The 12671-nt window shown below is 45.6% G+C and overlaps 25 pseudogenes; all 25 read left to right on the top strand.

Moving 5' to 3' along the window:
• Nucleotides 1–47: 47 nt before the first annotated feature.
• On the top strand, nucleotides 48–166 carry LOC140097334 (5S ribosomal RNA; annotated as a pseudogene).
• Nucleotides 167–236: 70 nt separating this feature from the next.
• On the top strand, nucleotides 237–355 carry LOC140080636 (5S ribosomal RNA; annotated as a pseudogene).
• Nucleotides 356–425: 70 nt separating this feature from the next.
• LOC140085267 (5S ribosomal RNA) lies at nucleotides 426–544 on the top strand (annotated as a pseudogene).
• A 70-nt stretch (nucleotides 545–614) lies between these two features.
• On the top strand, nucleotides 615–733 carry LOC140100184 (5S ribosomal RNA; annotated as a pseudogene).
• Nucleotides 734–803: 70 nt separating this feature from the next.
• On the top strand, nucleotides 804–922 carry LOC140082337 (5S ribosomal RNA; annotated as a pseudogene).
• Nucleotides 923–992: 70 nt separating this feature from the next.
• LOC140100183 (5S ribosomal RNA) lies at nucleotides 993–1111 on the top strand (annotated as a pseudogene).
• A 70-nt stretch (nucleotides 1112–1181) lies between these two features.
• LOC140093316 (5S ribosomal RNA) lies at nucleotides 1182–1300 on the top strand (annotated as a pseudogene).
• A 70-nt stretch (nucleotides 1301–1370) lies between these two features.
• On the top strand, nucleotides 1371–1489 carry LOC140100182 (5S ribosomal RNA; annotated as a pseudogene).
• A 70-nt stretch (nucleotides 1490–1559) lies between these two features.
• Nucleotides 1560–1678, top strand: LOC140092933 (5S ribosomal RNA; annotated as a pseudogene).
• Nucleotides 1679–1748: 70 nt separating this feature from the next.
• LOC140098397 (5S ribosomal RNA) lies at nucleotides 1749–1867 on the top strand (annotated as a pseudogene).
• Nucleotides 1868–1937: 70 nt separating this feature from the next.
• On the top strand, nucleotides 1938–2056 carry LOC140084294 (5S ribosomal RNA; annotated as a pseudogene).
• A 70-nt stretch (nucleotides 2057–2126) lies between these two features.
• Nucleotides 2127–2245, top strand: LOC140100180 (5S ribosomal RNA; annotated as a pseudogene).
• Nucleotides 2246–2315: 70 nt separating this feature from the next.
• Nucleotides 2316–2434, top strand: LOC140080635 (5S ribosomal RNA; annotated as a pseudogene).
• Nucleotides 2435–2866: 432 nt separating this feature from the next.
• On the top strand, nucleotides 2867–2985 carry LOC140100179 (5S ribosomal RNA; annotated as a pseudogene).
• A 70-nt stretch (nucleotides 2986–3055) lies between these two features.
• Nucleotides 3056–3174, top strand: LOC140100178 (5S ribosomal RNA; annotated as a pseudogene).
• A 70-nt stretch (nucleotides 3175–3244) lies between these two features.
• LOC140082336 (5S ribosomal RNA) lies at nucleotides 3245–3363 on the top strand (annotated as a pseudogene).
• A 70-nt stretch (nucleotides 3364–3433) lies between these two features.
• On the top strand, nucleotides 3434–3552 carry LOC140100177 (5S ribosomal RNA; annotated as a pseudogene).
• Nucleotides 3553–3622: 70 nt separating this feature from the next.
• On the top strand, nucleotides 3623–3741 carry LOC140093315 (5S ribosomal RNA; annotated as a pseudogene).
• A 70-nt stretch (nucleotides 3742–3811) lies between these two features.
• LOC140100175 (5S ribosomal RNA) lies at nucleotides 3812–3930 on the top strand (annotated as a pseudogene).
• Nucleotides 3931–4378: 448 nt separating this feature from the next.
• LOC140084293 (5S ribosomal RNA) lies at nucleotides 4379–4497 on the top strand (annotated as a pseudogene).
• A 70-nt stretch (nucleotides 4498–4567) lies between these two features.
• On the top strand, nucleotides 4568–4686 carry LOC140100174 (5S ribosomal RNA; annotated as a pseudogene).
• A 70-nt stretch (nucleotides 4687–4756) lies between these two features.
• LOC140080634 (5S ribosomal RNA) lies at nucleotides 4757–4875 on the top strand (annotated as a pseudogene).
• Nucleotides 4876–4945: 70 nt separating this feature from the next.
• On the top strand, nucleotides 4946–5064 carry LOC140084292 (5S ribosomal RNA; annotated as a pseudogene).
• Nucleotides 5065–5134: 70 nt separating this feature from the next.
• LOC140100173 (5S ribosomal RNA) lies at nucleotides 5135–5253 on the top strand (annotated as a pseudogene).
• Nucleotides 5254–5512: 259 nt separating this feature from the next.
• On the top strand, nucleotides 5513–5631 carry LOC140082335 (5S ribosomal RNA; annotated as a pseudogene).
• Nucleotides 5632–12671: the final 7040 nt, after the last annotated feature.

The following is a 12671-nucleotide window of genomic DNA, read 5'->3' as shown; positions in this document are numbered from 1 at the left end:
AGTTTCTCTATGGGATAGTAAAAGAAGGTTCAAATTGAACAGCTGCTGTCAACGGCCATTCTAAGCTGAATGTGCCTGCTCTCGTCAGATCGCAGCAGCAATGCAGCTTAAGGCTTGGCAAGTACCAGCATGGGAGACTGGCTGTAAATCCCAAGTTCTGTTGACCTTTTTGAATCTGAAAATTGTGTTAGTTTTTCTATGAGATAGTAAAAGAAAGTTCAAATTGAACAGCTGCTGTCAACGGCCATTCTAAGCTGAATGTGCCTGCTCTCGTCAGATCGCAGCAGCAATGCAGCTTAAGGCTTGGCAAGTACCAGCATGGGAGACTGGCTGGGAATCCCAAGTTCTGTTGACCTTTTTGAACCTGAAAATTGTGTTAGTTTCTCTATGAGATAGTAAAAGAAGGTTCAAATTGAACAGCTGCAGTCAACGGCCATTCTAAGCTGAATGTGCCTGCTCTCGTCAGATCGCAGCAACAATGCAGCTTAAGGCTTGGCAAGTACAAGCATGGGAGACTGGCTGGGAATCCCAAGTTCCGTTGACCTTTTTGAACCTGAAAATTGTTAGTTTCTCTGTCAAAGATGGTAAAAGAAGGTTCAAATTGAACAGCTGCTGTCAACGGCCATTCTAAGCTGAATGTGCCTGCTCTCGTCAGATCGCAGCAGCAATGCAGCTTAAGGCTTGGCAAGTACCAGCATGGGAGACTGGCTGGGAATCCCAAGTTCCGTTGACCTTTTTGAACCTGAAAATTGTGTTTGTTTCTCTATGAGATAGTAAAAGAAGGTTCAAATTGAACAGCTGCTGTCAACGGCCATTCTAAGCTGAATGTGCCTGCTCTCATCAGATCGCAGCAGCAATGTAGCTTAAGGCTTGGCAAGTACCAGCATGGGAGACTGGCTGGGAATCCCAAGTTCCGTTGACCTTTTTGAACCTGAAAATTGTGTTAGTTTCTCTATGAGATAGTAAAAGAAGGTTCAAATTGAACAGCTGCTGTCAACGGCCATTCTAAGCTGAATGTGCCTGCTCTCGTCAGATCGCAGCAGCAATGCAGCTTAAGGCTTGGCAAGTACCAGCATGGGAGACTGGCTGGGAATCCCAAGTTCCGTTGACCTTTTTGAACCTGAAAATTGTTAGTTTCTCTGTCAAAGATGGTAAAAGAAGGTTCAAATTGAACAGCTGCTGTCAACGGCCATTCTAAGCTGAATGTGCCTGCTCTCGTCAGATCGCAACAGCAATGTAGCTTAAGGCTTGGCAAGTACCAGCATGGGAGACTGGCTGGGAATCCCAAGTTCCGTTGACCTTTTTGAACCTGAAAATTGTGTTAGTTTCTCTATGAGATAGTAAAAGAAAGTTCAAACTGAACAGCTGCTGTCAACGGCCATTCTAAGCTGAATGTGCCTGCTCTCGTCAGATCGCAGCAGCAATGCAGCTTAAGGCTTGGCAAGTACCAGCATGGGAGACTGGCTGGGAATCCCAAGTTCCGTTGACCTTTTTGAACCTGAAAATTGTGTTAGTTTCTCTATGAGATAGTAAAAGAAGGTTCAAATTGAACAGCTGCTGTCAACGGCCATTCTAAGCTGAATGTGCCTGCTCTCGTCAGATCGCAGCAGCAATGCAGCTTAAGGCTTGGCAAGTAACAGCATGGGAGACTGGCTGGGAATCCCAAGTTCTGTTGACCTTTTTGAACCTGAAAATTGTGTTAGTTTCTCTATGAGATAGTAAAAGAAGGTTCAAATTGAACAGCTGCTGTCAACGGCCATTCTAAGCTGAATGTGCCTGCTCTCGTCAGATCGCAGCAGCATTGCAGCTTAAGGCTTGGCAAGTACCAGCATGGGAGACTGGCTGCGAATCCCAAGTTCCGTTGACCTTTTTGAACCTGAAAATTGTGTTAGTTTCTCTATGAGATAGTAAAAGAAGGTTCAAACTGAACAGCTGCTGTCAACGGCCATTCTAAGCTGAATGTGCCTGCTCTCGTCAGATCGCAGCATCAATGCAGCTTAAGGCTTGGCAAGTACCAGCATGGGAGACTGGCTGGGAATCCCAAGTTCCGTTGACCTTTTTGAACCTGAAAATTGTGTTAGTGTCTCTATGAGATAGTAAAAGAAGGTTCAAATTGAACAGCTGCTGTCAACGGCCATTCTAAGCTGAATGTGCCTGCTCTCGTCAGATCGCAGCAGCAATGCAGCTTAAGGCTTGGCAAGTACCAGCATGGGAGACTGGCTGGGAATCCCAAGTTCCGTTGACCTTTTTGAACCTGAAAATTGTGTTAGTTTCTCTATGAGATAGTAAAAGAAAGTAGAAATTAGGCAGCTGCTGTCAACGGCCATTCTAAGCTGAATGTGCCTGCTCTCGTCAGATCGCAGCAGCAATGCAGCTTAAGGCTTGGCAAGTACCAGCATGGGAGACTGGCTGGGAATCCCAAGTTCTGTTGACCTTTTTGAACCTGAAAATTGTGTTAGTTTCTCTATGAGATAGTAAAAGAAGGTTCAAATTGAACAGCTGCTGTCAACGGCCATTCTAAGCTGAATGTGCCTGCTCTCGTCAGATCGCAGCAGCTTAAGGCTTGGCAAGTACCAGCATGGGAGACTGGCTGGGAATCCCAAGTTCCGTTGACCTTTTTGAACCTGAAAATTGTGTTAGTTTCTCTATGAGATAGTAAAAGAAGGTTCAAATTGAACAGCTGCTGTCAACAGCCATTCTAAGCTGAATGTGCCTGCTCTCGTCAGATCGCAGCAGCTTAAGGCTTGGCAAGTACCAGCATGGGAGACTGGCTGGGAATCCCAAGTTCCGTTGACCTTTTTGAACCTGAAAATTGTGTTAGTTTCTCTATGAGATAGTAAAAGAAGGTTCAAATTGAACAGCTGCTGTCAACGGCCATTCTAAGCTGAATGTGCCTGCTCTCGTCAGATCGCAGCAGCAATGCAGCTTAAGGCTTGGCAAGTACCAGCATGGGAGACTGGCTGGGAATCCCAAGTTCCGTTGACCTTTTTGAACCTGAAAATTGTTAGTTTCTCTGTCAAAGATGGTAAAAGAAGGTTCAAATTGAACAGCTGCTGTCAACGGCCATTCTAAGCTGAATGTGCCTGCTCTCGTCAGATCGCAGCAGCAATGCAGCTTAAGGCTTGGCAAGTACCAGCATGGGAGACTGGCTGGGAATCCCAAGTTCCGTTGACCTTTTTGAACCTGAAAATTGTGTTAGTTTCTCTATGAGATAGTAAAAGAAGGTTCAAATTGAACAGCTGCTGTCAACGGCCATTCTAAGCTGAATGTGCCTGCTCTCATCAGATCGCAGCAGCAATGTAGCTTAAGGCTTGGCAAGTACCAGCATGGGAGACTGGCTGGGAATCCCAAGTTCCGTTGACCTTTTTGAACCTGAAAATTGTGTTAGTTTCTCTATGAGATAGTAAAAGAAGGTTCAAATTGAACAGCTGCTGTCAACGGCCATTCTAAGCTGAATGTGCCTGCTCTCGTCAGATCGCAGCAGCAATGCAGCTTAAGGCTTGGCAAGTACCAGCATGGGAGACTGGCTGGGAATCCCAAGTTCCGTTGACCTTTTTGAACCTGAAAATTGTTAGTTTCTCTGTCAAAGATGGTAAAAGAAGGTTCAAATTGAACAGCTGCTGTCAACGGCCATTCTAAGCTGAATGTGCCTGCTCTCGTCAGATCGCAACAGCAATGTAGCTTAAGGCTTGGCAAGTACCAGCATGGGAGACTGGCTGGGAATCCCAAGTTCCGTTGACCTTTTTGAACCTGAAAATTGTGTTAGTTTCTCTATGAGATAGTAAAAGAAGGTTCAAACTGAACAGCTGCTGTCAACGGCCATTCTAAGCTGAATGTGCCTGCTCTCGTCAGATCGCAGCAGCAATGCAGCTTAAGGCTTGGCAAGTACCAGCATGGGAGACTGGCTGGGAATCCCAAGTTCCGTTGACCTTTTTGAACCTGAAAATTGTGTTAGTTTCTCTATGAGATAGTAAAAGAAGGTTCAAATTGAACAGCTGCTGTCAACGGCCATTCTAAGCTGAATGTGCCTGCTCTCGTCAGATCGCAGCAGCATTGCAGCTTAAGGCTTGGCAAGTACCAGCATGGGAGACTGGCTGGGAATCCCAAGTTCTATTGACCTTTTTGAACCTGAAAATTTTGTTAGTTTCTCTATGAGATAGTAAAAGAAGGTTCAAATTGAACAGCTGCTGTCAACGGCCATTCTAAGCTGAATGCGCGTGCTCTTGTCGGATCACAGCAGCGATGCAGCTTAAGGCTTGGCAAGTACCAGCATGGGAGACTGGCTTCGAATCCCAAGTTCCGTTGACCTTTTTGAACCTGAAAATTGTGTTAGTTTCTCTATGAGATAGTAAAAGAAGGTTCAAACTGAACAGCTGCTGTCAACGGCCATTCTAAGCTGAATGTGCCTGCTCTCGTCAGATCGCAGCATCAATGCAGCTTAAGGCTTGGCAAGTACCAGCATGGGAGACTGGCTGGGAATCCCAAGTTCCGTTGACCTTTTTGAACCTGAAAATTGTGTTAGTTTCTCTATGAGATAGTAAAAGAAGGTTCAAATTGAACAGCTGCTGTCAACGGCCATTCTAAGCTGAATGTGCCTGCTCTCGTCAGATCGCAGCAGCAATGCAGCTTAAGGCTTGGCAAGTACCAGCATGGGAGACTGGCTGGGAATCCCAAGTTCCGTTGACCTTTTTGAACCTGAAAATTGTGTTAGTTTCTCTATGAGATAGTAAAAGAAAGTAGAAATTAGGCAGCTGCTGTCAACGGCCATTCTAAGCTGAATGTGCCTGCTCTCGTCAGATCGCAGCAGCAATGCAGCTTAAGGCTTGGCAAGTACCAGCATGGGAGACTGGCTGGGAATCCCAAGTTCTGTTGACCTTTTTGAACCTGAAAATTGTGTTAGTTTCTCTATGAGATAGTAAAAGAAGGTTCAAATTGAACAGCTGCTGTCAACGGCCATTCTAAGCTGAATGTGCCTGCTCTCGTCAGATCGCAGCATCAATGCAGCTTAAGGCTTGGCAAGTACCAGCATGGGAGACTGGCTGGGAATCCCAAGTTCCGTTGACCTTTTTGAACCTGAAAATTGTGTTAGTTTCTCTATGAGATAGTAAAAGAAGGTTCAAATTGAACAGCTGCTGTCAACGGCCATTCTAAGCTGAATGTGCCTGCTCTCGTCAGATCGCAGCAGCAATGCAGCTTAAGGCTTGGCAAGTACCAGCATGGGAGACTGGCTGGGAATCCCAAGTTCCGTTGACCTTTTTGAACCTGAAAATTGTTAGTTTCTCTGTCAAAGATGGTAAAAGAAGGTTCAAATTGAACAGCTGCTGTCAACGGCCATTCTAAGCTGAATGTGCCTGCTCTCGTCAGATCGCAGCAGCAATGCAGCTTAAGGCTTGGCAAGTACCAGCATGGGAGACTGGCTGGGAATCCCAAGTTCCGTTGAACTTTTTGAACCTGAAAATTGTGTTAGTTTCTCTATGAGATAGTAAAAGAAGGTTCAAATTGAACAGCTGCTGTCAACGGCCATTCTAAGCTGAATGTGCCTGCTCTCATCAGATCGCAGCAGCAATGTAGCTTAAGGCTTGGCAAGTACCAGCATGGGAGACTGGCTGGGAATCCCAAGTTCCGTTGACCTTTTTGAACCTGAAAATTGTGTTAGTTTCTCTATGAGATAGTAAAAGAAGGTTCAAATTGAACAGCTGCTGTCAACGGCCATTCTAAGCTGAATGTGCCTGCTCTCGTCAGATCGCAGCAGCATTGCAGCTTAAGGCTTGGCAAGTACCAGCATGGGAGACTGGCTGGGAATCCCAAGTTCTATTGACCTTTTTGAACCTGAAAATTGTGTTAGTTTCTCTATGAGATAGTAAAAGAAGGTTCAAATTGAACAGCTGCTGTCAACGGCCATTCTAAGCTGAATGCGCGTGCTCTTGTCGGATCACAGCAGCGATGCAGCTTAAGGCTTGGCAAGTACCAGCATGGGAGACTGGCTTCGAATCCCAAGTTCCGTTGACCTTTTTGAACCTGAAAATTGTGTTAGTTTCTCTATGAGATAGTAAAAGAAGGTTCAAACTGAACAGCTGCTGTCAACGGCCATTCTAAGCTGAATGTGCCTGCTCTCGTCAGATCGCAGCATCAATGCAGCTTAAGGCTTGGCAAGTACCAGCATGGGAGACTGGCTGGGAATCCCAAGTTCCGTTGACCTTTTTGAACCTGAAAATTGTGTTAGTTTCTCTATGAGATAGTAAAAGAAGGTTCAAATTGAACAGCTGCTGTCAACGGCCATTCTAAGCTGAATGTGCCTGCTCTCGTCAGATCGCAGCAGCAATGCAGCTTAAGGCTTGGCAAGTACCAGCATGGGAGACTGGCTGGGAATCCCAAGTTCCGTTGACCTTTTTGAACCTGAAAATTGTGTTAGTTTCTCTATGAGATAGTAAAAGAAAGTAGAAATTAGGCAGCTGCTGTCAACGGCCATTCTAAGCTGAATGTGCCTGCTCTCGTCAGATCGCAGCAGCAATGCAGCTTAAGGCTTGGCAAGTACCAGCATGGGAGACTGGCTGGGAATCCCAAGTTCTGTTGACCTTTTTGAACCTGAAAATTGTGTTAGTTTCTCTATGAGATAGTAAAAGAAGGTTCAAATTGAACAGCTGCTGTCAACGGCCATTCTAAGCTGAATGTGCCTGCTCTCATCAGATCGCAGCAGCTTAAGGCTTGGCAAGTACCAGCATGGGAGACTGGCTGGGAATCCCAAGTTCCGTTGACCTTTTTGAACCTGAAAATTGTGTTAGTTTCTCTATGAGATAGTAAAAGAAGGTTCAAACTGAACAGCTGCTGTCAACGGCCATTCTAAGCTGAATGTGCCTGCTCTCGTCAGATCGCAGCAGCAATGCAGCTTAAGGCTTGGCAAGTACCAGCATGGGAGACTGGCTTGGAATCCCAAGTTCCGTTGACCTTTTTGAACCTGAAAATTGTGTTAGTTTCTCTATGAGATAGTAAAAGAAGGTTCAAATTGAACAGCTGCTGTCAACAGCCATTCTAAGCTGAATGCGCCTGCTCTCGACAGATCGCAGCAGCTTAAGGCTTGGCAAGTACCAGCATGGGAGACTGGCTGGGAATCCCAAGTTCCGTTGACCTTTTTGAACCTGAAAATTGTGTTAGTTTCTCTATGAGATAGTAAAAGAAGGTTCAAATTGAACAGCTGCTGTCAACAGCCATTCTAAGCTGAATGTGCCTGCTCTCGTCAGATCGCAGCAGCTTAAGGCTTGGCAAGTACCAGCATGGGAGACTGGCTGGGAATCCCAAGTTCCGTTGACCTTTTTGAACCTGAAAATTGTGTTAGTTTCTCTATGAGATAGTAAAAGAAGGTTCAAATTGAACAGCTGCTGTCAACGGCCATTCTAAGCTGAATGTGCCTGCTCTCGTCAGATCGCAGCAGCAATGCAGCTTAAGGCTTGGCAAGTACCAGCATGGGAGACTGGCTGGGAATCCCAAGTTCCGTTGACCTTTTTGAACCTGAAAATTGTGTTAGTTTCTCTATGGGATAGTAAAAGAAGGTTCAAATTGAACAGCTGCTGTCAACGGCCATTCTAAGCTGAATGTGCCTGCTCTCGTCAGATCGCAGCAGCAATGCAGCTTAAGGCTTGGCAAGTACCAGCATGGGAGACTGGCTGTAAATCCCAAGTTCTGTTGACCTTTTTGAATCTGAAAATTGTGTTAGTTTTTCTATGAGATAGTAAAAGAAAGTTCAAATTGAACAGCTGCTGTCAACGGCCATTCTAAGCTGAATGTGCCTTCTCTCGTCAGATCGCAGCAGCAATGCAGCTTAAGGCTTGGCAAGTACCAGCATGGGAGACTGGCTGGGAATCCCAAGTTCTGTTGACCTTTTTGAACCTGAAAATTGTGTTAGTTTCTCTATGAGATAGTAAAAGAAGGTTCAAATTGAACAGCTGCTGTCAACGGCCATTCTAAGCTGAATGTGCCTGCTCTCGTCAGATCGCAGCAACAATGCAGCTTAAGGCTTGGCAAGTACAAGCATGGGAGACTGGCTGGGAATCCCAAGTTCCGTTGACCTTTTTGAACCTGAAAATTGTTAGTTTCTCTGTCAAAGATGGTAAAAGAAGGTTCAAATTGAACAGCTGCTGTCAACGGCCATTCTAAGCTGAATGTGCCTGCTCTCGTCAGATCGCAGCAGCAATGCAGCTTAAGGCTTGGCAAGTACCAGCATGGGAGACTGGCTGGGAATCCCAAGTTCCGTTGACCTTTTTGAACCTGAAAATTGTGTTTGTTTCTCTATGAGATAGTAAAAGAAGGTTCAAATTGAACAGCTGCTGTCAACGGCCATTCTAAGCTGAATGTGCCTGCTCTCATCAGATCGCAGCAGCAATGTAGCTTAAGGCTTGGCAAGTACCAGCATGGGAGACTGGCTGGGAATCCCAAGTTCCGTTGACCTTTTTGAACCTGAAAATTGTGTTAGTTTCTCTATGAGATAGTAAAAGAAGGTTCAAATTGAACAGCTGCTGTCAACGGCCATTCTAAGCTGAATGTGCCTGCTCTCGTCAGATCGCAGCAGCAATGCAGCTTAAGGCTTGGCAAATACCAGCATGGGAGACTGGCTGGGAATCCCAAGTTCCGTTGACCTTTTTGAACCTGAAAATTGTTAGTTTCTCTGTCAAAGATGGTAAAAGAAGGTTCAAATTGAACAGCTGCTGTCAACGGCCATTCTAAGCTGAATGTGCCTGCTCTCGTCAGATCGCAACAGCAATGTAGCTTAAGGCTTGGCAAGTACCAGCATGGGAGACTGGCTGGGAATCCCAAGTTCCGTTGACCTTTTTGAACCTGAAAATTGTGTTAGTTTCTCTATGAGATAGTAAAAGAAAGTTCAAACTGAACAGCTGCTGTCAACGGCCATTCTAAGCTGAATGTGCCTGCTCTCGTCAGATCGCAGCAGCAATGCAGCTTAAGGCTTGGCAAGTACCAGCATGGGAGACTGGCTGGGAATCCCAAGTTCCGTTGACCTTTTTGAACCTGAAAATTGTGTTAGTTTCTCTATGAGATAGTAAAAGAAGGTTCAAATTGAACAGCTGCTGTCAACGGCCATTCTAAGCTGAATGTGCCTGCTCTCGTCAGATCGCAGCAGCAATGCAGCTTAAGGCTTGGCAAGTAACAGCATGGGAGACTGGCTGGGAATCCCAAGTTCTGTTGACCTTTTTGAACCTGAAAATTGTGTTAGTTTCTCTATGAGATAGTAAAAGAAGGTTCAAATTGAACAGCTGCTGTCAACGGCCATTCTAAGCTGAATGTGCCTGCTTTCGTCAGATCGCAGCAGCATTGCAGCTTAAGGCTTGGCAAGTACCAGCATGGGAGACTGGCTGCGAATCCCAAGTTCCGTTGACCTTTTTGAACCTGAAAATTGTGTTAGTTTCTCTATGAGATAGTAAAAGAAGGTTCAAACTGAACAGCTGCTGTCAACGGCCATTCTAAGCTGAATGTGCCTGCTCTCGTCAGATCGCAGCATCAATGCAGCTTAAGGCTTGGCAAGTACCAGCATGGGAGACTGGCTGGGAATCCCAAGTTCCGTTGACCTTTTTGAACCTGAAAATTGTGTTAGTGTCTCTATGAGATAGTAAAAGAAGGTTCAAATTGAACAGCTGCTGTCAACGGCCATTCTAAGCTGAATGTGCCTGCTCTCGTCAGATCGCAGCAGCAATGCAGCTTAAGGCTTGGCAAGTACCAGCATGGGAGACTGGCTGGGAATCCCAAGTTCCGTTGACCTTTTTGAACCTGAAAATTGTGTTAGTTTCTCTATGAGATAGTAAAAGAAAGTAGAAATTAGGCAGCTGCTGTCAACGGCCATTCTAAGCTGAATGTGCCTGCTCTCGTCAGATCGCAGCAGCAATGCAGCTTAAGGCTTGGCAAGTACCAGCATGGGAGACTGGCTGGGAATCCCAAGTTCTGTTGACCTTTTTGAACCTGAAAATTGTGTTAGTTTCTCTATGAGATAGTAAAAGAAGGTTCAAATTGAACAGCTGCTGTCAACGGCCATTCTAAGCTGAATGTGCCTGCTCTCATCAGATCGCAGCAGCTTAAGGCTTGGCAAGTACCAGCATGGGAGACTGGCTGGGAATCCCAAGTTCCGTTGACCTTTTTGAACCTGAAAATTGTGTTAGTTTCTCTATGAGATAGTAAAAGAAGGTTCAAACTGAACAGCTGCTGTCAACGGCCATTCTAAGCTGAATGTGCCTGCTCTCGTCAGATCGCAGCAGCAATGCAGCTTAAGGCTTGGCAAGTACCAGCATGGGAGACTGGCTGGGAATCCCAAGTTCCGTTGACCTTTTTGAACCTGAAAATTGTGTTAGTTTCTCTATGAGATAGTAAAAGAAGGTTCAAATTGAACAGCTGCTGTCAACAGCCATTCTAAGCTGAATGTGCCTGCTCTCGTCAGATCGCAGCAGCTTAAGGCTTGGCAAGTACCAGCATGGGAGACTGGCTGGGAATCCCAAGTTCCGTTGACCTTTTTGAACCTGAAAATTGTGTTAGTTTCTCTATGAGATAGTAAAAGAAGGTTCAAATTGAACAGCTGCTGTCAACGGCCATTCTAAGCTGAATGTGCCTGCTCTCGTCAGATCGCAGCAGCAATGCAGCTTAAGGCTTGGCAAGTACCAGCATGGGAGACTGGCTGGGAATCCCAAGTTCCGTTGACCTTTTTGAACCTGAAAATTGTGTTAGTTTCTCTATGAGATAGTAAAAGAAGGTTCAAATTGAACAGCTGCTGTCAACGGCCATTCTAAGCTGAATGTGCCTGCTCTCATCAGATCGCAGCAGCTTAAGGCTTGGCAAGTACCAGCATGGGAGACTGGCTGGGAATCCCAAGTTCCGTTGACCTTTTTGAACCTGAAAATTGTGTTAGTTTCTCTATGAGATAGTAAAAGAAAGTAGAAATTAGGCAGCTGCTGTCAACGGCCATTCTAAGCTGAATGTGCCTGCTCTCGTCAGATCGCAGCAGCAATGCAGCTTAAGGCTTGGCAAGTACCAGCATGGGAGACTGGCTGGGAATCCCAAGTTCTGTTGACCTTTTTGAACCTGAAAATTGTGTTAGTTTCTCTATGAGATAGTAAAAGAAGGTTCAAATTGAACAGCTGCTGTCAACGGCCATTCTAAGCTGAATGTGCCTGCTCTCATCAGATCGCAGCAGCTTAAGGCTTGGCAAGTACCAGCATGGGAGACTGGCTGGGAATCCCAAGTTCCGTTGACCTTTTTGAACCTGAAAATTGTGTTAGTTTCTCTATGAGATAGTAAAAGAAGGTTCAAACTGAACAGCTGCTGTCAACGGCCATTCTAAGCTGAATGTGCCTGCTCTCGTCAGATCGCAGCAGCAATGCAGCTTAAGGCTTGGCAAGTACCAGCATGGGAGACTGGCTGGGAATCCCAAGTTCCGTTGACCTTTTTGAACCTGAAAATTGTGTTAGTTTCTCTATGAGATAGTAAAAGAAGGTTCAAATTGAACAGCTGCTGTCAACGGCCATTCTAAGCTGAATGTGCCTGCTCTCGTCAGATCGCAGCTGCTTAAGGCTTGGCAAGTACCAGCATGGGAGACTGGCTGGGAATCCCAAGTTCCGTTGACCTTTTTGAACCTGAAAATTGTGTTAGTTTCTCTATGAGATAGTAAAAGAAGGTTCAAATTGAACAGCTGCTGTCAACAGCCATTCTAAGCTGAATGTGCCTGCTCTCGTCAGATCGCAGCAGCTTAAGGCTTGGCAAGTACCAGCATGGGAGACTGGCTGGGAATCCCAAGTTCCGTTGACCTTTTTGAACCTGAAAATTGTGTTAGTTTCTCTATGAGATAGTAAAAGAAGGTTCAAATTGAACAGCTGCTGTCAACGGCCATTCTAAGCTGAATGTGCCTGCTCTCGTCAGATCGCAGCAGCAATGCAGCTTAAGGCTTGGCAAGTACCAGCATGGGAGACTGGCTGGGAATCCCAAGTTCCGTTGACCTTTTTGAACCTGAAAATTGTTAGTTTCTCTGTCAAAGATGGTAAAAGAAGGTTCAAATTGAACAGCTGCTGTCAACGGCCATTCTAAGCTGAATGTGCCTGCTCTCGTCAGATCGCAGCAGCAATGCAGCTTAAGGCTTGGCAAGTACCAGCATGGGAGACTGGCTGGGAATCCCAAGTTCCGTTGACCTTTTTGAACCTGAAAATTGTGTTAGTTTCTCTATGAGATAGTAAAAGAAGGTTCAAATTGAACAGCTGCTGTCAACGGCCATTCTAAGCTGAATGTGCCTGCTCTCATCAGATCGCAGCAGCAATGTAGCTTAAGGCTTGGCAAGTACCAGCATGGGAGACTGGCTGGGAATCCCAAGTTCCGTTGACCTTTTTGAACCTGAAAATTGTGTTAGTTTCTCTATGAGATAGTAAAAGAAGGTTCAAATTGAACAGCTGCTGTCAACGGCCATTCTAAGCTGAATGTGCCTGCTCTCGTCAGATCGCAGCAGCAATGCAGCTTAAGGCTTGGCAAGTACCAGCATGGGAGACTGGCTGGGAATCCCAAGTTCCGTTGACCTTTTTGAACCTGAAAATTGTTAGTTTCTCTGTCAAAGATGGTAAAAGAAGGTTCAAATTGAACAGCTGCTGTCAACGGCCATTCTAAGCTGAATGTGCCTGCTCTCGTCAGATCGCAAC

Source organism: Engystomops pustulosus, chromosome 9 (assembly GCF_040894005.1).
Source record: "Engystomops pustulosus chromosome 9, aEngPut4.maternal, whole genome shotgun sequence".
NCBI lineage: Eukaryota > Metazoa > Chordata > Amphibia > Anura > Leptodactylidae > Engystomops > Engystomops pustulosus.
This window is presented reverse-complemented; position numbering and strand designations above follow the sequence as displayed.